Source organism: Takifugu flavidus, chromosome 9, assembly GCF_003711565.1.
Source record: "Takifugu flavidus isolate HTHZ2018 chromosome 9, ASM371156v2, whole genome shotgun sequence".
In the NCBI taxonomy this organism is placed as follows: Eukaryota; Metazoa; Chordata; class Actinopteri; order Tetraodontiformes; family Tetraodontidae; genus Takifugu; species Takifugu flavidus.
Window position 1 is genome coordinate 7,551,363 of NC_079528.1, and position 21,562 is coordinate 7,572,924.

Below are 21,562 nucleotides of genomic sequence, written 5' to 3' on the forward strand. Positions count from 1 at the left end.
TCGTTAACAGGATTAAAGCAGAGCAGCATTATTTAGTCACAAAATCACTGTTTCCTGGGATTAAAACACTTTTAATCGTCTTTATGTCCTGAGATTTTGGGACCGTTCAGAGTCCGTCCACAACTTCAACGTTTAAATGGATGCAATTTTAGACACAGAATATGTTGGAGAGCATAATACAAAAACACAGAGGAAAATGTTTATTTTTTCATTATTATGGACAACATTAGTTAATATTACCAGGATTCACAGTCACCTCCTGTCTCCAGGTTAAAGGTCAATTTTACCCTTAATAAAGAGGCCAACAAGGCCACTAACTATTTCCACTAAGATTTTCAACAGAAATTTAAGCTACAGCACATTTAATTACAGCTTGTGTGTTTTTCTTCTTTGTTTCCATTTTAAGAAAAACCTATATTGAATTTTAGAGGTTAATCCTTTAGCAGCACATCGAGGCGTTACCAAAGTTACAATCAGAGTAGAACATATCATCTAGGGAGGCAAAACTTGAGGATAGGATTTCCTTCTTGTCGCCGCAGAAACGCTTCCTCGGGCTGATTTGTCAAAGATTTGCTGTTGAACATCTGTAATCTGCTGATTTCAGCCTGCGGCCATTTGATTTTTCTGTTTTTAAGCACATTTTTATTTAGCTGAAGACCAGCTCTTCATGAAGATCTAACAGATTAAATATCATCATTACCTCTACTGATGTGACCAGAGTATATCTCTAGTTTAGAAAACTGCTAATTATTCTTTTGAAAACAGCTCAACAACATTTTGCTAATGAAGATCCGAAATGATGTGCAGACCAGCAGGACTGACCCGTGAGATCGCGTGAGCCCTGCAGGAGGATCTTTACTGCTCAGAGTGTTGAGGGTTCCTCCAGACACCCGCCTGCACACCGAACCCTCTTTACTGAGAGTGTAGAATTACATTATTCTGCATTTGGAGGCTTCAGTCCTTGACTTCTCGCCTCCCCTCAGGGGAAAACCTGGCGCCTCCTGCCCGGATCAGACGACTCAAAACTGGACAGAGTGGTGAGGAGGGGAGGGGGGTGATGAAAGAAGAGAGGAGAAATGCAGGCTGGGACGGTGAGGATGGAGGGATGTCACGGCAGACAGCTTTACAGGTTGTTGTTGTTGTTATTACTATTATTGTGATTATTATTATTATTATTATTGACCTGCTTTTACTGTGGCGCACCGAGGCTCCGGTTGGTTTGGGGCGCGGGTGTAAATGGACACAAAAAGGTGAAATAAAACCCGTCATTTCATTACTCGACGTCAGATTCCTCTCCTCTTTTTTGCTCCTCTTCCTCTCGAATGCAGACCGATTCATTTTGCTCTTCCCAGCTGTTCGCCTCAGATAAACTTATCGATTAGACATCAGTTAGATTCCTGGCCAGGGCTTTATTGAGTAAGTTGGTGAACCTTAAAGTGAATTACAGGAACTGCTCTGGCCCCTCCGGTGAACTATTTAGTTGAATCTAATTTGCTTTGATAAAGACCATCTTTTTTATTGACTCTGATCGCCATTTTCATCTAAACTTTATTGTGACTGTGAGAAGAATGAAGAGGAGGGGACAGACTTAGTTTTAATTTTTTATTATTGTTTTTATTACTATTAGTAATAGTAGTGGCAGTATTAGTAGTTCTATAGTAGGAACGTCTCTTATTTGATTTGAGAAAGCTAGAATGATAATAATGATTGCCTTCAAATGTATAATTGTAATCTGGATTTGTAATAAAAATCGATTAAATTACGCTAATTCCTTTTTTTCCTGCGCAAAATCACAAAAATCCCCATTTTCTCTCAGAGGAAAAAACGAGTTTAATAATGATAAATACTGCAAATATGCTGCTGCCACTGACGTCTTCAATCGGCTCATTAATGGACCGATTCGATGTTTGAGCACATTCAACCGCGTAAAAGGTTAAAGATGATACTAAATAAAATATAAACAAACAAACAAACAAACAAAAAGGTCAAAGATCTGTGTGCGCAGCCTGTTTCTGGACGCCATCTCTGCTCCCCACACGCGCCGTGCGTCAGTGTAACTGGCCGTTTCTTTGGCTTCTGTCTTGTTTACAGAGCGGCCAACAGGAGCTCTAATTTAATTTCCTCCGCCGCACTGAGGAGCCACCAGCCGCCTGTCAGGCCGAGCTCAGCGGCTCCATCCCCGGGCAGCAGGCGGGAGCTGCCCCGAGGCCAATCTGGAGAGAGCAGGGGGTGGGGGGGTGGGGGGGTGATGAGGCTGACGTCTGTCTGATAATTATAAATGGATCATAAATGATACCCTCATGTCATGGAGGCCTTAATGTTAGTCAACACATAAGTTAAATAGAAGTTAAAGACATTTGTTCCGTCACTTATTTTAGCTACTTTAAACACATGATCTGTGATTTGATTTCATGATTTTCAATTTTTAGCCTCTATTATTGCCCCCATTATTAGGCCTGCTATTACATTTTACGGTGAAAGGGGGGGTAAATGAATGTTTTTAATAGCTTCTGTATTTCTGGTTGTTATTGGTGATATGAATATAAAGATGATGGTTTTAGAGCACAATTTGTATTATTTTCCAAATTTTAAAATTACAGTCGCCTTTCTTATGTTTTTAAGAGGACTGCATATTTCTATGATTCCCCTTTTCTCCAGGAATACACGGAAATAAATTGGAACTCGTAACTGTGGCAACAGCGTGTCAATAAACTGAGCTATGTGCTAAAATTTGACAGTCTAATAAAGAAAAATATGAATGTAACAGCGAAAGTAAAATAAAACAGACAATTGGTCGTTGTTTCTTTTTGTTTCTTTTTATTTTTAAAAACTATTAAATGTATCCTTCCTGCTTTCATTCCCCGGCTAGTTCTCTTTTTAATTCCGCAGATTGACTGTTAAAAGATGAATAAAATGTTTGCTTTTTGAGACTGAAGCCTCGTTCGTGTGCAAAACAATGAAATTAAAGTCTGAATTTACTGCTGCATGAATGAAAAAACAGGCTTTTGTACAGGAAAGAATGAAGCGTGTGTGTGCAGAGAGAGAAAGAGAGAGATGGCACATTAGGCCTGAGGGTACATCATTATTAGAGTGCCTGGCCTCCCTCCCCCCTGCCTCCCCCCTCTCCAGCAGGCTCTCCCTCATCCAATCACACGAGGGGCGGTCGGAGGACAAAACAGAGCCGGCCTTGCAGCAGCTTCCGCACCGGGCGCTGCGGTTCTTGCTCTCTAATTACGCCATGATACAATGCAGGGCTCCTCTGCAAATATTCCCACATAAATTCATTGCGCGGCCCATTAAAGCTACAGCGGGTGAGATCATTTACATCACGCCGGCGTCCCAGTGCAATACAGCCGCGCTGCCGGCTCTCGCAGCGCCGCCGAAAGTGCCAGGTCCCCCCGGTTGAAGGGCAACCTGGTAGGCATTAACTCAACATAATGTCTCGCAAATTAAAGTATTGCTGGGGCTACCACCGCGGCGTCTGATAAATGTGCTCTATTAGGAGGCCCCAAGCTGTGCGCGAAACAATTGATTGCTTGTTTGTGTTTTCATATGGCGTCGGCGAAACACGCGGAGTGATGGATGAGAGGCCGCCATCTCAGGTTGCCGCCAGTCGATTGCTGCTGGTGCTTTTCCCCGGCGCTTCCCTGCTTCCAACGGCAGCGCTGGTCAGTCTGCCGTGGACACACACGCACGCACACACATGCAATGCGTTTTTTTTTTATTATTATTGAGGCTGCAGTATGGCTGAGAGGAAGGGAGGGGGGCAGGTGTAAGGTGTTAAACTGCAGCCATGATCACGATGTAGGTCGCCATCCTTAATTGTTGCCTGGGCCAAGTGTGTGTATGTGTGTGTGTGTGTTTCAGTTGCTCTCAGGTGTGTTTAAGTGTTTGATGACTCCTGGTTTTGTGTTCCACCGTGATGATGAAGATGCAGGTGCATTTCCTGCTGTTTTGTTGTAGCTCAGTGAAGCATCTTTATCCTCACAGAGCTGGAACAGATCAAAAGGTCACAGTTTGTGTTAATGCCATTAAAACACTATAGTCTTTCCTTTTCCTTTGCTGCAACCTACCACCAGAGGGCGCATCAAGTTCATTTGGGCTCTTTTGATTCCGCTTTATTTACAATCTTTGGCCCAGATATTAATTTTAATATATATTAAGTATTTATATCTTTATCTCACGCAACACGCAGTCCTGTTTAACAGGAATTTCTGGTGAAAATTCACCAAAGCAGTGTCCTCAACCTGCTCTGACTTGTTTTGCTCACGGTTGAGACGATGAGGAGGATCATTTGAAGTAACAAATACAAGCTAGAAACTACAATCATCCACTTAAACCATTTGGATTCAGCAGCCCCAACACAGAATCTGATTATACTTGTCTTCCATTGGACTCTGCTGCGTGTAAACCGCTTTAGTTTGGAGATAATTCAGTTTGTAACTTAAGTAATTTTCCCGTCGTCGTTGTTAAGGCAGTAATTTTGAACAGAGATCTGTTAAAAAAATGTGTTGTTTTAATTTATTTTCTCATTATTTGTAGTCAAGCAGCCTTTGTGCATCATGACCTCACAACTTCCTCAAACATCTTGTTGATCTTGAGTTACTGTGACAGACAGATGTGAGTTTAAAAGCTTCTGTTTTGTCTTGGTCCCTCCGCTCTCCTGTTGCTCTTCTGTCTTTCCTCCCTTCTTCTATCTCCAAATCCCCGAGTCCACCCTGAGCACGCCGCTGTGTGTCGTCACCGGGTGCAAAACCCCACCACACTAATGGGATTTAAATTTGAAAAAAAAACCTGTTTTGGTGTCTTTCCATGCTTCTTTTCCGTTTTATCACGATTAAACAGCTTGTGGGACTGCACCAGTCCAGAAATGATGCAGCTTAATGAATGAAAAATGGAGAAAAAGCGAAAGCCGCATATGTTTTCATTGTTGTTGAGCCTGCTGCCGGGTGAACTGGGTGTTTTATCCTGGGGAAGCAGGCAGCCAAGGCGATGCCTGGCTGCAACGCCAGCCAAGGCGGCTAATTACATTTTCCATCTCGACAAGAATGGAGGATTCCTTCCTATGTTATTAATCATAATGAAGGGAATATAATAAGCCACCATATATCATGCTGTTGACAGTCGAAGTTTGCCATTTGCAAGCCCAAGCATTCTTCTCCTTTTAATGGCCATAAACTGAATTAATGCACGCTGGGTTCGACGTCCATAATCAATTGTGGATGAGATTTGAGCCCTTTTAGCTTCACTTCCAAAGATTCTGGATTGATGTGAGGCTGCTTTCCTGGAAATCACTGCATTTTATTTTTTAAATTAAAAAACAAAAACAAAAAAAAACTTTCTCACACACACACACACACACACACACACACACACACAACACACACACACACACGCACAGAATTAATTATTCATCATTTGATCCTGTTACAAACTGCATATTTGTCTACAGTCACTCTCAGCACTTAAAACTGTCAAACCGTCAATGTTGGCTGTATTCAAAACACTTCTATTAGTCATCAAATGAGTAATTGTATGTCCTGATATTCCAATGCTAACCCTGTTAGCCACGTCCTTTCGGGAAAATTTGGGTTGCCTGGACTAGCTTCAAATCAAAATAGAATCAAGACTTATTAAAAACCCCAAATCCCCAAAAAATCCTTTTCCTTGTGGGGGTTGAAGGGTTTTATAATCTGTACCGTGTCCTTAAACCCTCGTATCGGGTCAGGAACAAACCCTTTCTGGGAAGAAGGAACCTGAGGCAGAGCCACAGATGAGTGATCCTCTCCCTGGGACGGGCAGGCGGCACCAGTTGCTGCCCCACCCTCGTGATCTTGTACCCATCAGGCCAAGAGCTTGAATCAGGGACCAAGGCTGAAATCAGCAGGAAACCTGTAAAACCAGACGGGCCCGGCCGGTGCCGCGCACTTTATGAGGCTTAAATGTATACATGCATGAGTGTAGAGGAGCAGAGAAGGTGGAGAGCTCCTGAACTGCACTAGAATCTAAATGATCTCCTGCACGCATTCGCTGGTCCGCCGTCGCTTCCGTCTTCAGCCGTGTGCAGAGCGGCTTTCTGCAGCTCGCCACCGTTAAAATCCTTCCGCTCCCTCTTCCTGTAAAAGAGCAATCATTTCTTCATTAGCCTTTTATTTGTTTCTAACTGTTCCACTTCAGGGGTAACACACACAGTTTATTTGGGTACTCTTAATTACAAAGGGGAGATTGTGTGCCCTCCTTGCTAAAATGAATGTCTCTCTCTCTCTCTCTCTCTCTCTCTTTCCCTGCCTCCCAGTGGGCAGTGGCAGCTTACAGTTGGACTCCATCTGATTGCATTTTCTAGGATTGATGAAGTTATCGAAACACTGACCAGACTGACTTAAACCTTGTATGTGGCTGTGCAGTCCTTTACCTGTGTCCTTCTCCCTTAAGGTGAGGGGGTATACGAGGTGAAATGCCTTTATTTCCTATTTGTTAGTTTTTGAGATGTGTTTTTCTTTGAAGAAGAAGAAGAAGAAGAAGAAGAACCCCGGAGGCTACGAGCTCAGCGACGATAAATTACATTTCAGCGCTGTTTCTCTCTCCAGATAACCATTCAGGAAGTATAGCTACCTTCAGGATCTTTTCATTTTTCTCACCATTATTAAACACAGCGATAGAGCCGGCCGCCCCTCGTTGATTCAGGAATGTCAAGGTGGACAACCAGAGACGAAATGTGGCTCCCTTCCTTCCCCAGCTAAGCACGTATGTGGATCGTCTGTGTCAGATTTAGACGCAGTACTGCAGTAATCCTCAGAATAGTCACCGTAATGGTGATTTGTTTTGGGGTAATGATTCTGTCTAGCTAACCGCCGCCATTTTACATCATTCTGAGTCTTTATCTGCACACGGGACTGGAGCTGTGAATCCCTCAAGCATCTTAAAGCGTCCTCCAGCTCCACGTAATTAAAATGTTTCCGTGTCTCGGTTACTCCGGATTTCTTTAAGCGCGGGCGGCGTTTGCGCCGCGCGGCGGATAACTGACGGCGGATCAAGACGGCGAGCCGATTGCGATGAAAGGTTTTGACTGCAGAGATGAAAGTTTGTGAATTCCAAAGTGCAGCGAGGTCTCCGGTTACAAAGCGAGGTCAATCCACTTGCAGTGACTAGATTTTGGTGTTGAGGGTTATTTCAAGATTTCAGCTGTCTCGCCATTTTGCTCCATTTAAAGAGGCTCCTTTTTTAAGGGAGCGGGTCATCAAAACCCCACAAGTTCCCCACATACTTCATCACGGAGCTGTTGCAGAGGCTTGTTGGGGCTTCTGTGTGTCTTTTTTTTTTCCCTCGGTCTATCTGAAATGTGATCTTTCACATCTGCTTCCCTCCGCCGCAGCCAAAATTCCCGGCTACTGTAACTAAGGGGATTGTTTTGTTCCACGTCGGTGACTGTCCACCCATAAAAGTGTCAAGATTGAAATATCTGGATTAGGAATGAGCTCCAGCGGCTGCCATTTTCAACAGCTTGGATGAAGCGTCTCTGTCGTCGGTAGCGCGGCCTTCCAGCAGGAGGAAAACGCATTAGTCCCAAAGGGACCGGCGGTCTCCGGAAACCAGATATGGCAGTTTCATGAAGAAGGACACAAGTTAATTTATGTCAGAGCTTAGAACAAGGCTGTTGCTTCTGTTATGTTAATGACGAAGCAGGTGTTTGTGGGTTTTCAGGACAACCGGCTTTTGTCTCCAGTCTCGGTGTTTTTCATTTCCAAAGTTTATGAGCGGTTTGGGGAGTCGGTGGCCGTCGGAGCAGTGGAACAAACCCTGAAGGTTCTTGTGCAAGCAGGCACAGGTTTTCACCGCTCGCAGATGTTACTCACCGAAGGAAACGGTACACAAACAATACGCAGCCGCAGAGGCAGCGACATGGCTGAACTTTGCACGACGTGTCCGTGCACGCTGAGGGCCCCTTCTAATATCGAGGCATTCCCATCTGCCATTGTCGAAAGCCTGAAGATCACAGCTTTGGGGGAAGAAAGTCCCACCACCATCCCTTCACCTCAGAGGGCTGATGGACGGCCTCGTCTCCAGAGCGAGCTCTTCAGGACGGCATCTCTTGTCCGCGTCCTCTGAACTGAGTAGACTCTTGAAACGTCCTGTCGCCATGTTGTCCAGGCGGCGCCATTTTCATTCCAACCGAGCCGCCCTGCCCTTCCACCTGTCATCTGCGCTCTGAACGCCCCGTGGTCGACCTGCTGACAGCTTCAGCGCTCGTGGGCGAACACGTACTGTATTTAGCTGCGGTTATGCCGCCCTGCTGACGGAGTGATAACTCTGGGAACTAATTTAAGTAGCTAGTTAATGTTTCGGCCCTGGAGGTGCGCCATGACAGGGTTCATGACGACCGTTTGGATAAATCAAGGTTTTCAACAATAATCTGTCCAGTTCAGGGGGACACAGAACTGGCATGTAACGGTGTTTGTAGGGGTGCCACGTGTGGAATGTATGGAATTTCCCCCAATTTGTGATGTTTTTCATTGCTTGTATGGGCTGAATAACTACCTTATAACTACCCTGTGAGTGTCTTAGAAACATAAAAATGTGCTGTTTAGAAGGAAAAAGTGTCTCCTGAGCACTTTTTGTCCACGAGTACATTTTTTGTATATGAAAGAAAGCTACAAAAACTGCAGCCACTCAGTATATATGTTAGGATGACCTTTGACCTTCCAATGATTTCAACAGTGTGGCCAAAAAAGGATGTCTCTTTCATTAAGATTTCTTTAATTAATTAAGTCTATAAAGAAAAAAGGAAAGACCTAAAGGAAGAGGTTTGACATATAAGCACACCAGGCTTAATTTATGTATATATAGAAATATATGTGCTGTTTCCAGGTCAGGCCTTGTGGGCGCCATCAGCACTTACACGCTGCAGGACACAGTCGGAATTTCCATCTTAAATTTCAATTTGTTTCTTGCTGTTTCCTCAAGCACCCATCCTCGATGCCATAATTACATTTGGGCATAAGGAGTCGGCGGTGCTTCATTTTTGGAGATCTGGGCGCGTTTGGCTCCGTGATTCACGCTGACATGAGCGATCACAGGATAAGGCCGACCCGGCGGGACACCCACCTGGGTGTGATTCCACAAACAAAAAAGAAAAGCCTGGTTAAAGTACAAGAGCAGCGAAATTTAACTTGACTAATGAAGAAATTGTATTACATGGCAGTCTTATTCCAAATGTTCCTTGTAGGAATAATTAGAATTAGAAGAAGCAACGTTTTAATACTTGTCTCTCTGCAGGTGACACTAAATTGTCTTTGCCATGGTTCCTCGGTGAAAACACCACATATGAACAAAGAACAATTAGACGCAAAGCAACAGCATAAAGCATCTGTTGCAACTCTCCCAAGATCACAGGAGTCCAAAATAAATTTCTAATATGGTCATCAGGAACGGGCCGGGTATCAAAGTTTTGTTGGTTTTTTTTAAAACCTCCGTGCAGTTTTGTTGGTTTTTAGAGGGGGTGAGAACACCCTGAGCCACCATGGCTGCTGAGGAGATGTATAGGGTTCAAACCATTGATGTTGGCCCATAATAATCCGGAGACAAAGCTGAGGGCGTTTGGTGAAACATGAACACCACCACCATGGCTTTGTTTTCAATCGGGCCCTGATTCGTTCATTCACCAGCGTATCTGGGATCTGCTTGAGTTGCATCGCCCTCACCTTGACGGATGCTGAGGGGAGATCAGGTTAATGGTCATTAACAGTAAAGACACTCACGGCGATGAAGCCTTTCATGCTGAGATAAGGCAGAGAAATGTTGCTGCAGCTTCTGTGGCTGATGACAGTGTGACAGCTGCGTTTTGGGTGATGGAACTCATTTGGTTTCAGCACAATCCGGATATGAAGCGGCAGCCCAAACAACGTGTGAAACGTCTGGTTGGAAAGATTAGCTAATGACTGGAAACACTTTGTTCAAGACTGAAGCTAAATAGTCTGTTGGAAAACAAACTTTAGCCTGAAAGGGTTCTGCAGAATGCTAATAAATTCTACGTCAACTGGATTTTAATATGGAAACTAGGGTATAGAGAAAAAAAAGAATAAAGCCTGTTAACTGGCTTATATTAGTGTTCTTTACCCGGTTCTCTTCCCTTGTTTATGTCCACGTTAACTTATCTCAAGCATCTAGATAAGCACAAATGCAATACTTAGGGAGGAAGTACCCTTATGGGGCGATTGAGCACAACAGCCAGCATCCTCTGACTCACATCTCTAACCGCCACAGATCCAAAGACACGAGAGGGAATAGGGGCCGGAGGAAGGCGCGTTGAATTGCTCATTTGACTTATGACTGGCCCTAATCGTGCAGTCGACTAAACAGATGACGGCAGTTAATGAGGTGTGGACGGTAGTTTCTCACTAAGTGCCATCATTCACACGTTTCACGCTTGCGTAGCGTCGCCCCGGCTGTCATAAATGAAATGCTTAATTGAAAAAGGCTGGAGAGTCTTGGGCAACACGTGGACGGACGGCGTTCTTCTCGGGAACTCTTCGGAAGAGTTCTTGAAAAGGCAATTGATGGAGACAAGATCTCCAAAGCAGTCTGGAAATCTGCTATTACCTGGTATATGTGGATTTATTAGGAGGAGGCAGTTCTCCTGAAGAGGGAGGCCAGTGAGGGGGTCCACCAAGACCACCCTGACCACCCTGAAAGAATCCAAAAGCTTTAGTAACGAATCCACAGTTGCTAACAGGAAATCCACTGTTTTCTCAGGTTTGCTCAGACCTGTGTGATGCATGCTCATTTTTAATAGTCAAAGTCTCATAACAGGATCGGTAAAAGCAGCCGTGTCCTCTCTGCGATAAACGTGCTCTCTGGATGCAAATCCAGCCTAACAAGGTGGTCTTCCGACTTTCTTTAGAGAGCAAAGGCATTCTTCTCTCCTCGCGCGACCTTCGGACGATGAAGCGTTCGCATCGTTGAAGGTCACATGACGTGAAACATGGTCCCGAGCGTTGACGTGTGCTGAAAACAAATCTGCAGGTATGTCAGCCAGGCAGGAGACGGTGCACACGCGAGAAGAGCTCCTCATTTTTTGCAGCACGTTTGATGCTGCACAGTTGCTGCCTAAGCAGGCGGATCCTCTAATGAACCGACGGGTATCAGCAGATGTGGGTCTATAACTTAATTTGCCCCCTCAGCTATAGAGCAGATCCTATGGCGTGTAAGTGGTCTTGATGGATGAGCACTACAGCTCATCATACCCCCACCGTCAGCACCGGCCCCCAGCATCCAGCACCCTCTATTTGCCATCCTAGAATAACCATCCTAACTGCACATTATTTTCTTTTTTTACAATGTTAAATCCTGCTGGTTTTGCCACATTTCAACAGTTTTCTTCTGCAGTATTTCTTACAGGTGAAACTTGCTTGTAAACCTTACTACAAACCTTTAATTGGTGCCAAACCACTTTATCAATCATTCATCAGTGTGAACTGCTGCTGGCTCCGAGGCTGCGTGTTGACCTCTGGCTCGACCCCAAGTGTTCTGGACAATCATACCTCAGCCAAACTACGTGTTAGCATTAATATAGTCTGTAATTGCATGCTGCATGGGTTTGTTCTACTCTTTTCTGGGTGGGCCTGGTCCAGTTTGATCTTTCTTCCTATGTTTTGGACAGTTTTGTGACCCCTGACACTTTAGCTAAGGGGTCAGGCTGCAGGTTTTTGTTAACCAGAGATAATCCTCACTGTAACTGCACTAAAATTAATTGAATTAAGATGATCTGGCAAACACCATCTGAGGATTAAGACAGAATCTGAACATTTTGTTTCCAGCTGCAGCAACTAAATTAAAACCAGAGATGAGCGCCATCATTAAACGTCAGCACCTAGCTCACAGACACGGGCATGTTTTATTAGTATAAGTGAATTCTAAATGTGGGTGTTGCTGTGTTGCCTCCCCAGAACAATAAGATACAGTGTATCAGTTTTCAAACATGCCAAGAGGATGATTTTGTGTTGTCCTTCCACAGTGTTCCGGTACAGCGAGGGAGGATCATGGTTCCGGCATGTTGCCTCAGATTGTGCTGGTGTGAGTCAGGCCTTGAATATTGTAGTATTACCCAGCCTGTGAGAGATGTGTTCATTTCCAGATATGGTATTGTGGAAAATAGAAGCAGAAATGCAAACCTTTTCCATATTTATGTTATCTCTTTGCACACATTATCACAATACATCGATAAAACAGTAAATTTATGTGATGAGAGAAGAGTTAGCATGTGGCTAAGCAGCCATTAAAACTCTTAGTCAAGATAGGTTGAGATATTATCCTCAGGAGCTGCTGCAATCTTAATCTTGAAAGCTAAATTCTTCATTAGATGCAATGTCTTTTTATATTGATGTTAAATCCCTAAAACAACATTAAGAGTGGTGGTACTGTAAACGTGGAGGTAAATTTAAACCCACATACATATAACACACCAGAAACCGACGTCTCCTCGACATATCCGCTGTCCCTCTCAAGGGCAGGAGGCTGCGGTTGCTGGAGGGCCGAAGGGACCATATGGAGTAACCCGAGCACAGGCAGACTCGGGCCTCAGTGCGTCGGGGCACTCTGTTGACTGTTTCAACAGCCATGTTTTCCCAAAGCAAGAAAAAAGGACACTAAAAGGGGTGCTTTAAGTCACGGCTCAGTTCAGCAACCCTGTTTACTTCAGGAACCTGATCTGGCCAACTTAAAGGCTGCAGCCTCGCACATAGATGTCTTTAAACTCGTCCAAGAAGTGGCATTTAAAGTAGAAATTGAGTTCGGTTATCTGTACAAGCGACTGCTGTTGTGAAACTGTTGTTGAACGCTGCCTAAATGCATTTTGGGCTGTCGGCGCTCTTATTTTCTCCTCCCTCCCGCTCACCTGCGGATGCAGTCGCAATCAAAAATGGTAATTACCCAAGTGGCTTAATCAACATTAGAATAATTACACCATTATAATACAAGCATGCTGTGATGAATATGGCAAGCTCACGCCGTGTAAAACACGTGCCGTTTATTTGATTAACATCAGAATACAAAGATGGCTCCCCAGTCAACAAACGAGGTGATTGATTATTTGACATTTACGGAAAAGACGGCAGCGAAGCGTTTGGCATAAATAGATTTGGATCTGTTTTTAGACAACAACGGGGAAAATTACCCAGCCACAAATTTAATTAATGCACCTAATTTATGTAATGAACCCCGTCTTCATAAAGGCCACAGCTGTCTCTATGAAATACATACATTACACACACTACTACTTACTGTATGTATGTGGGTAGTCGATAAGGCTGACGTTGAGTTTCCCAGAATGCACCAGTGTTTCCAATCAGTGTATATTTTATAGATTTAACAGAATCATCATAAACCTTAAAAAACCCAGAAGCCGCGTCTTCTGTTTTCTTAAAAGGAGTTAAAACAATTGATTTCCAATTGAATGAGACCTGTGATGAGCCACTCAGATTATCATGAATATTTAAGGAGGTGGTGAATAAGAGGTATTTAAGGACTGTTTTGCTGACGTTTTGACCTTAAGTGTCTCATTTTGGAGACAATGAGGGCTTGTGGGGGGGGTAAGCCGGGTCAATAATGAGACACGCGAGTCAATTAATGCTTTAAAGTGACTTTTCTCCTCTTTCTTGCTTCTTCCTGAGTGACAGACTAAACCCCAAACACCATCTGCTTAAAAGTCCCCCTAAACTTGACCCTGCCAGCCCGAAGGGTCGGCTGACCTCGCAGCCGGCTCTCCGGCCCGTCCAGAAAGCCGAAACCTGGAAACGAGTGGAACCGTTCATCACGTGTCGGTCACCTGAATCGCAACAGGCGTCCGGAGCCGTCAAAACAAGGTGCAGGAGAAATATGGCAGGTGAGGGGGGACGAAGGCAACAGCCCATAAATCTGCCTGAGAGGTCCACAAGTGTTCTGTCTCTGCCGCTCTTTAAGATGACGGACATGAGGGCCAGACAGCACGTTACCCAGAATGCATTCCACACAGGCGTCTGAGTGAGGTGCACTTGCGCTGACTCGTAGAGAGCCCCGATGATTATGCAGGATCTGTTTTTCATCTTTTCTCACAGTTTGAGACAAAGTCTGAGAAGCCCAGGGGCTGCGGACCAGCTTTTAATTATACCGGGAAATGTTTTATTTTCTTTTATTTAAGAGGCAAATCCTTGATTGTGTCTACGACATTGTTTTAGAGAAGGCAGAGCTTGCAGGCTACATATTAAATCGATGCAAATTTTCAGTTTTGTCTCCTTCGGTGGACCCGCAGGCCAGCCGATTTCATGTAAACATTAATATACCATTCTTTTTTTTATTGCTTCTGCTGATGAAAAATGAGGTTGAAGATGTGTCTCATGCTGTTGTTTACAGAGTTTTGCCTTCTGAAGTTTCAATAAACTTTTGCTGAATATATTCACTTTCCAAACGTCCCTAATTTAAATTTAAACCAGAGCGCTGTGAAGGGAAAAATCCAAAACTTTTTATGGTTTATGAACTAAATAACGCTGATGAACAGTCCAGGATCCCTTGCTTGTCTTCAGATCACCATCAGAATGCCTAAACTACAGATCTGCTGCAGATTACTGAGGTATCTATCTCCCCTGCCATATTTTGTGCTGGACAATAGATAACATGCTGCATCTATTGATCTCTGCTGGTATTTTAAGTTTGGGGTGAGGGGCTCTCTATCAGGTTTCCAGGCACAACTGCTCAGTCCTCCTGCCGGGGCCTGTTTAGAGCCCCCCTTGTGTTCCCAGAGCTGCTCCAGCAGGTTATAGATCTGATCTGAACGCGCAGATGTCAAAGTTGAAGCCGAAGCGCGCTGGCATCCGACTGACTTGTTTGCATTGATTAAAGTTCCACTTTAGCCTCATATCAAATGGGCAAACGAGGGGATTTCCTGCAGTATAAACCAACCCGTTGGTTTTTTTCCCGTCAGAACGTTCACATCAAAGATGATGAGAAGAATAGAAGCGAAGGCTAATTTGAACCCTCTCTTTCATCCACCATTATCACAGCGAGAGACGGAGACACTGGCAGTGGCGCTGATTACAGATACGCCGGTTATTTGAGCAATTGCCCATTTGGCAAATGCTTATGTTGTCTGAAATCTAAATCCTCATTTTCGTCGATGCGTTTCATGGGAATTGTTTTTTAATTTAAAGAGACAAAAGCAAACCAAACTAAAAGACATATCGCAGGACACATAATCACGGATACAACAGTACGTTTGAGCCCTGCATCTGGCCTTGATAGCAACATTCTTCAAAACAAAAACACACGGCTCACAAGGGAAATAAGCAACAGTGAGCCTAATGATGGAAACTACTTAATGTGGTGGCAACATTGCCTAGACTCCTCCCTGACAGCGCAGTTTCGCCTTGTGCGTGTTCATACTGTCCATTTGGGATGGACGGGGTAATTTAGCACCCCCCAAATCAACACTGTGAGATATAATGATCAAGCACCAGGAATGGCCCCCTGCTACAGTCAGAATGGGGTCCAGTAACGGAGGGTGGGAAGAACGTCTTCCTGTCAGAACCTGATGGGAACCAGCATCAGCTTGGACCAACTGATAGTTTAGGTCTGTCCCACATGTGGACGGATGACGATGGGTGACCAGTCCTGAAGGTGACTTGGCTCAAAGGCGGCCGTGCGCAAACGTCTGACCCTTCAGGCCTTGAGGCATCAAGTCTATCTGTCTCCATGACTGGTGCTTCCAGAAGGGCAAAATCTTGTTTCCAAAAATTCATTTGTTCTCAAAAAATGACTCCCAGATCTACACTTTTTCTTCCTGGTGCCAAACAAACAGTTAAAGATGGTTCGGAATAAGCAACTCCAGAGCAAAACACACTATTTCCTGATAATTGTTTCTTCAGTAAGTAGGTCCAAGCCTGAAAAGTGATCCACAAGCCCACAGGAGAGCATGCTGAGGTAAACTGTGATAGCTCCAAAACAGTTTCTCTGCTAAGGTGATGTAACTGATCATGTGAGTGATGAACCGTCCTACCGGGCTGGCAGTGGTGGTGTGTCTTCAAAAGTCTTCCCGGGGGAAACATTATCCCCACCTCGTGCCACCGGCCTCCTCAGTAATGCTATATCCACATCAGAGAGGCTGGTCTCATTGATTAAGCACTTAGCTCCATCGTCCCATATGAACGGTTATCATTTTTGGCTCAGAGCCAGGGTCCCTGGTCCAGGCCTCAAACTTACCAGTCAATGAGCCAAACTTTGGAAATTGGGCTGACAGAGAGTTAAAGACGTGGTGTAGATTACAGGAAGTATGGGGTCATCGGGAGATGGGTCAAGGACATCTCAGGCTAACAGCAAGTTTGCAGTAATATCCAGATCCCAAAGGTTACCCTGAGGGAACATATGGGTGGAGATGTTGAAGCGCATGAAAGCAGTGACGGTGTGTTGTTGGTTTTGGATGCCACCTCTATTAACATAACATTTGTAGAGCAAACTATTCAACAAAAAGAAAATCCCACAAATCAAAGTTGATTTGAGAATATTCTGGCTCATTAAACCAGTCCTATTCACCAACATCTTTCTCATTTCCACAAAGAGAGTTTTGGGTGATTTCTGGACAGTCTGTTTAAGCGCTCTCCTGGGAGAACAGGTCAGCATGGCGGAGCAGATGGGACCTTTGGCTCAGAGATCATCGGCATGAGATTTGAGACCTGACCACTTTCACAGGGGCCACAGGTTGCATCCATGTTTTCGTGAGGAAGCAAACCCAACAAAAAAGCTTCAAAAGATTCATAACAGATGATTCTTCAGCAGCAGTGAGAAATTAAAAGACACAACCCAGAGATAAGGACTCCTTTCTGCTCCACATCAGATTCTCTTCATGGTGTCTATGTTCCTTTATGCTGTTTCAAAGCTGAACATGAATCAGTACTTGTAGTACCGCTAGAAAATTGTGGGGGCAGTGTTGAGTAAACAGAAGAAAATTTAGGGTGTTCTTTGAGTGGATTTATGAAATATTCCAGAGGTTATCAGCCCATTCTCACTGTCCACTTATCAACTAATAAAGTTTGGTGCGACCCAGAATGCATCAGATTATGTGCAAGGATTGGTTTAATATCATGAAAAAGGAAGTTATGTGCTCTGTTGTCAAGGTAAATACTGCAGATTTATTTACCCATGGAGGCTGGAAACATGCTTGTTTGGAAGTCAATAAGGTTTCTAGCATTTAGAAACTGTGTCTCAGTAGTGACAAAAATCCCCTTCCACGTTGGAAAAACATCCCTCGTTATTCATTTAAAAAATAAATGCATTTCTCAACCTAATATTTTCCTCCCTGAAGGAAGTGCGTCCCGCCTAATCAAACCTTATTGGAAATGCTATTAACGAAGGAGCGGCTTCCGAGTGGAGTAATTTAGCATCTTCTTCCCACGGTGTCGAAAAAATATTAAAATTGGGACGGCTAAATGAGGTTATCATTGCCTTGTTAATTCACCTAATAATTTCTCATTTATTTAGATGTTGAGATCGATAACTCAGCTCTCCTGGCTAATAGTCTGGCTGTGGATTAAACAGATATTATTTTTGGAAATGTAATACGGCACCAGTCTTTCCGTCGCTTTTGTCAGAGTATCGTGTATTTGATGTCTCTGCAGGTTGAGTTTACTGTTGATCAACAGCTCTTTATGTGCCGTGCATGTGAGTAAACTTGAAATGTGTCTGTTCCGTTGCTCATTCTGTCTCTCCCTCTTCTGTTATCCTCTCTTTTCCTCTTCCTTTACCTGACCGGTCATCAGCAGGAAGGAACAAGCAGAACCCTAAATGAGCCATATTAGAATTAAAAACTGTGGTGAATAATCCTCCTTTTGGTCTTTGGCCCAGTATCTGTTTGATTTGTGCCATGAGAGACTCTTCAGGATCTAATTTTGATCCATTGGTGTTTTGTCTGTTTTAGCTTTGGACACATTGGTCCATTACAGGCCCGCCCTGTGTTTTTATCTTGTGTCAGAGCTCTTTTTATACTCAATTTGTATGCTGTTTAATATCAAACAAGTACAACAAGCACTAAAAGTCAACCACATGGGAAACATTTTCATAGCAGCACTCCCATATCAAGCTCCAGTTGTACGTCTCAGTTTAAGAGGCCTCTTAAAGATTTGAGCGGAGCCTGGCGCTCTCAGCCGGGAGGGAATCTGGTGCTATTGCAACAAATGAATACCACAGTGTCTTCAAGGTAAATGAAAACGCTTCAGTCTGAGTGGGTCTGAGCAGCCAGGAGTCACCGTGGCCTCTCCCGGGTGTCACCTCCAGCCTATTAGTCTCTATAAAGGGTGATGAATTAGAGCGGGAGGGGGAGGAAAGGCGAGCACCGAAACTGAAGATGAGGGTCATAAGAATGATAAAGCGAACAGCATCGGCGCTTTAATAGGCGACGGCAGCAGAGAGGGTGGACAGAAAGAGGAACCAGAAATCTTACAAGGGCCTTTCCACGTTCTAGCGATCTCTGTTTTCACGGTTTCCGACGCGGAAGAGCTTTTTGGCCTGAGGTGACGCTCTCTCCTGCTGCTGAAGGACCACTGACAGCTGGAGAAATAAACAGACTGTCTTGCACAAAATGACAGGAAGCAACACAGGAATTAGAAGAAAAACTGCTGCCGATCTAAAACAAACACTTCAATGCTGGCAACACATCAAGCAGAGGGCACCACTATTCTCTCACAGATGGTCTTTTTAATCCTGCATATGTATCAGTTTACATAAACGGCAGTTTAAAAGTGTCTAAAATTGCAGGTTTGCATCTTTTTGGGCTGTTGGTTTCGCTGCGCCACACTGCCCCCTGGATTCTCAGTGGTACTGCAAACCTTTGGTTCATATCTGGCTAAAAAACCAGTAAGTCATCAAAATGCCAACACTGATCTTTTCCCAGCACTTTTGGAGACAAATAATCAAACAATTGAGCAGGGGTGCCCAGATGCTGATAAGTCTTGGTGCATCTTTGTCATGTTGTGTTTGGAGCTCATGCCAGATATCTGAGTCAGCACATTTAGGTTTTGCACCAAAGCTACTGAAAATTTTATGGGGTTTTGACAAAGAGCTGCTTCTGCAGGTCATCGCATTAACAAAGGATGCTGATGGATGGTTGTAACCTTGGAAAATAAAGCTTTTGCCTCTTACGATTAGAGTCAATTGCATCTTGACTGTACGAGACAGTAAAAACAAATAGCCATCATATAATTTTCCAAAAGAGCAAACACTTAGTCTGGGCTCTTAATGGGTCGATCTCCTGCAAAATCCTCCAGCTGACATTGACAGATGATGCACTGTCCTACCTGGAATACCATCCTCGGTACTTTAATATTAATGACTGGGCTAAACGAGGTCACGTGATCCATTTTCTACTCTTTGTAGAAGCAAAAAAAAGTGCTTTTTATTTTCAGCAAACTGGAAATCCATAACTTTCACGTGACATAAAGGTCACCAGGTGAAAGCGTGACTCTTCCATCGCAGTCAGCAGCTGTAAATATTAAAAATAACAGGCTGCTGGTGGATTGTGATGGATGCCCTGAAAGGTTCGGCTAAATTTTTCATCCTTCGGTTGACATTTGCTTTGCAAACGGACAGAAGATCCATCAATTAAAATGAGATTTCACTGCTCCTGCGTGTTGTTCATCACTGTCAGGTGTCTTCTGTGAGCGTGCGGTTTAAAGATTTGAGACTGACAAATCCCCTCTGCGAGCGGACAAACCTGTGCTTGTTCGCCTGCCTCGTGACCCTGCAGAATCCTCCTCCCCGCCTGGATCGCTGACAGCTGGGAAGCTGAGTATTGTGTAATTGCAGCGGCATGTGGGGCAATAATGCGCTAAGTGACTATTAATCACTTTGGTGACAAATAACAAAATAAAGGTGGTACGTGGGAAGAGACCTGGATTTGATTGATGTCCTGCAGTAAAAAAAAAAAAAAAGTTCTGTTGCCAGGTGATCTTCAGGGCAGTGTGCATCGTTTCAGCCCTCTCCTCCTTCCAGATGTTTTGGAAATGTGACTTAGCTTTGACGCAATAATTGTTTAAAACCCGGAGTGACGCTTTTATGTGCATCCCATGTGCACGATCTCTCTGGAAATGGTCTTTGCCGACATGTTCCTGTAAGTGGTTGTTTTGACAGAGATGATTTGTGGAGTCTTTTCCAAGAGCTCAGCTCTTTTTCAGGGCTTGGTCTGGTGCCAGGGACCTGCTGAGGGCCTTTCCACGGAAGGGCTCAGCGGTTTCACCTTCATCACTGTTATCAGAGCGGGGAGTTTTACAGCTTTTCCTCTCAGCGTCCAAACGATCAGTCTAGTCAAGTAAATGGAGTCAAACATGTTGAATTGTCACAACAGGAATGTGCACTTTTCTCTCAGTTGTTCTGTCCTTGGAAGCTGAAGCGCTCGGAGGCCCCAGCAAACAGATCAGAGGAACACTTGAGTCATTTCATCCCATTATTGGGAACAAATTGGCTCCTCTAATAGAGGGTTTCCCTGAAATTACATCAGAGCAATCCAGTATTTCCACCCAGAAATGATGAAATGATGATGCATGTTCAACATATGCATGCACATTATCTTTAAAGCACCTCCTGAAACCTTTTTGTGGATAATTGAAGCCGCTTGTGGAATTCGCAGCTGAATTCCTGGAATTCTTTGTTATTAAAAGACACTAATTCAGATGTTGTGATGACTTTAGTCCCGTGAGAGGAGAGCTTAACAGTATGAAGCTCCTCTTGAAGGATGAAGGGAAAGTTGCTCACAGTGGACAACACAATTGCTTTTGTTGTGCAACGCACACTCGCGTCTGTCATCCAGGACTCTTTCCTCCTCCGTCCTGTGCATTCTCCATCACTGGGTGATTAGGGTTCAGGGATGATGGATGGGGGTAGAGAGGAGCTCTTTCTGTGCTTCTTCTCAGCCTTGTGTGTGTCACAGGCGTGCTCCTTGGCGGCCATCAATCTGAAGCCGCCGCCGCCGCCTCTCAAACCCGCATCCAATAACGTGACAGCGCTTCAGACTAAAGGAGGAACAGGAAGCGTGAAAGGAGAAGAAGCAGGACAGGAAATCAGAGGAAGAAATGGAAAACAAGCTGTTCACACTGACAGCAAATGCACCTCAGAGGGTCGTCAAGAGGAAGCATGTAGCGAGAGCTGGCCCTGCTGCGAGCGCCTCCAGACGGGATGTTTGAGCGCCAGGGCGGGAATCGTCTGCAAGGGGAGGATGAGCTAATCCACCGGGGAGGAGGCAGACAATCCCCTCTTCCTCCTCCTGGTTTGACTTGATTTATGTGACAACTTTAAAAACATTAGGCAGGAATAAAATCACAGAGGATCATTTCGCTTGTAAATCAGAGGCGGATTACTTTTTACTGCGATTGGAATGTCAGAGAAGCATTTAGCGAAACGATGAAATGCTGCGAGGCCACGCCGACGCCAGCAGCCAGGAGATTCATTATCAGGAAGAGCAGCAGCGTTACATCTGTGAAAATGCAGAGTGATGAGGCATTCACGGCATTCTTAGAGGTCATTATTCAGCTTTACATGGCCTGCAGATGAATAT

General features: G+C 44.4%; 1 long non-coding RNA gene across 1 annotated transcript; it reads left to right on the plus strand.

Annotated features, from left to right (window-relative positions):
* Window positions 1-464: 464 nt before the first annotated feature.
* On the plus strand, window positions 465-6,448 carry LOC130531361 (uncharacterized). Its single transcript, XR_008952083.1, has 4 exons — window positions 465-1,129; window positions 2,092-3,417; window positions 3,577-3,668; window positions 6,296-6,448. It is a non-coding gene; the product is annotated as an uncharacterized LOC130531361 (long non-coding RNA).
* The last annotated feature ends 15,114 nt before the right edge of the window (window positions 6,449-21,562 follow it).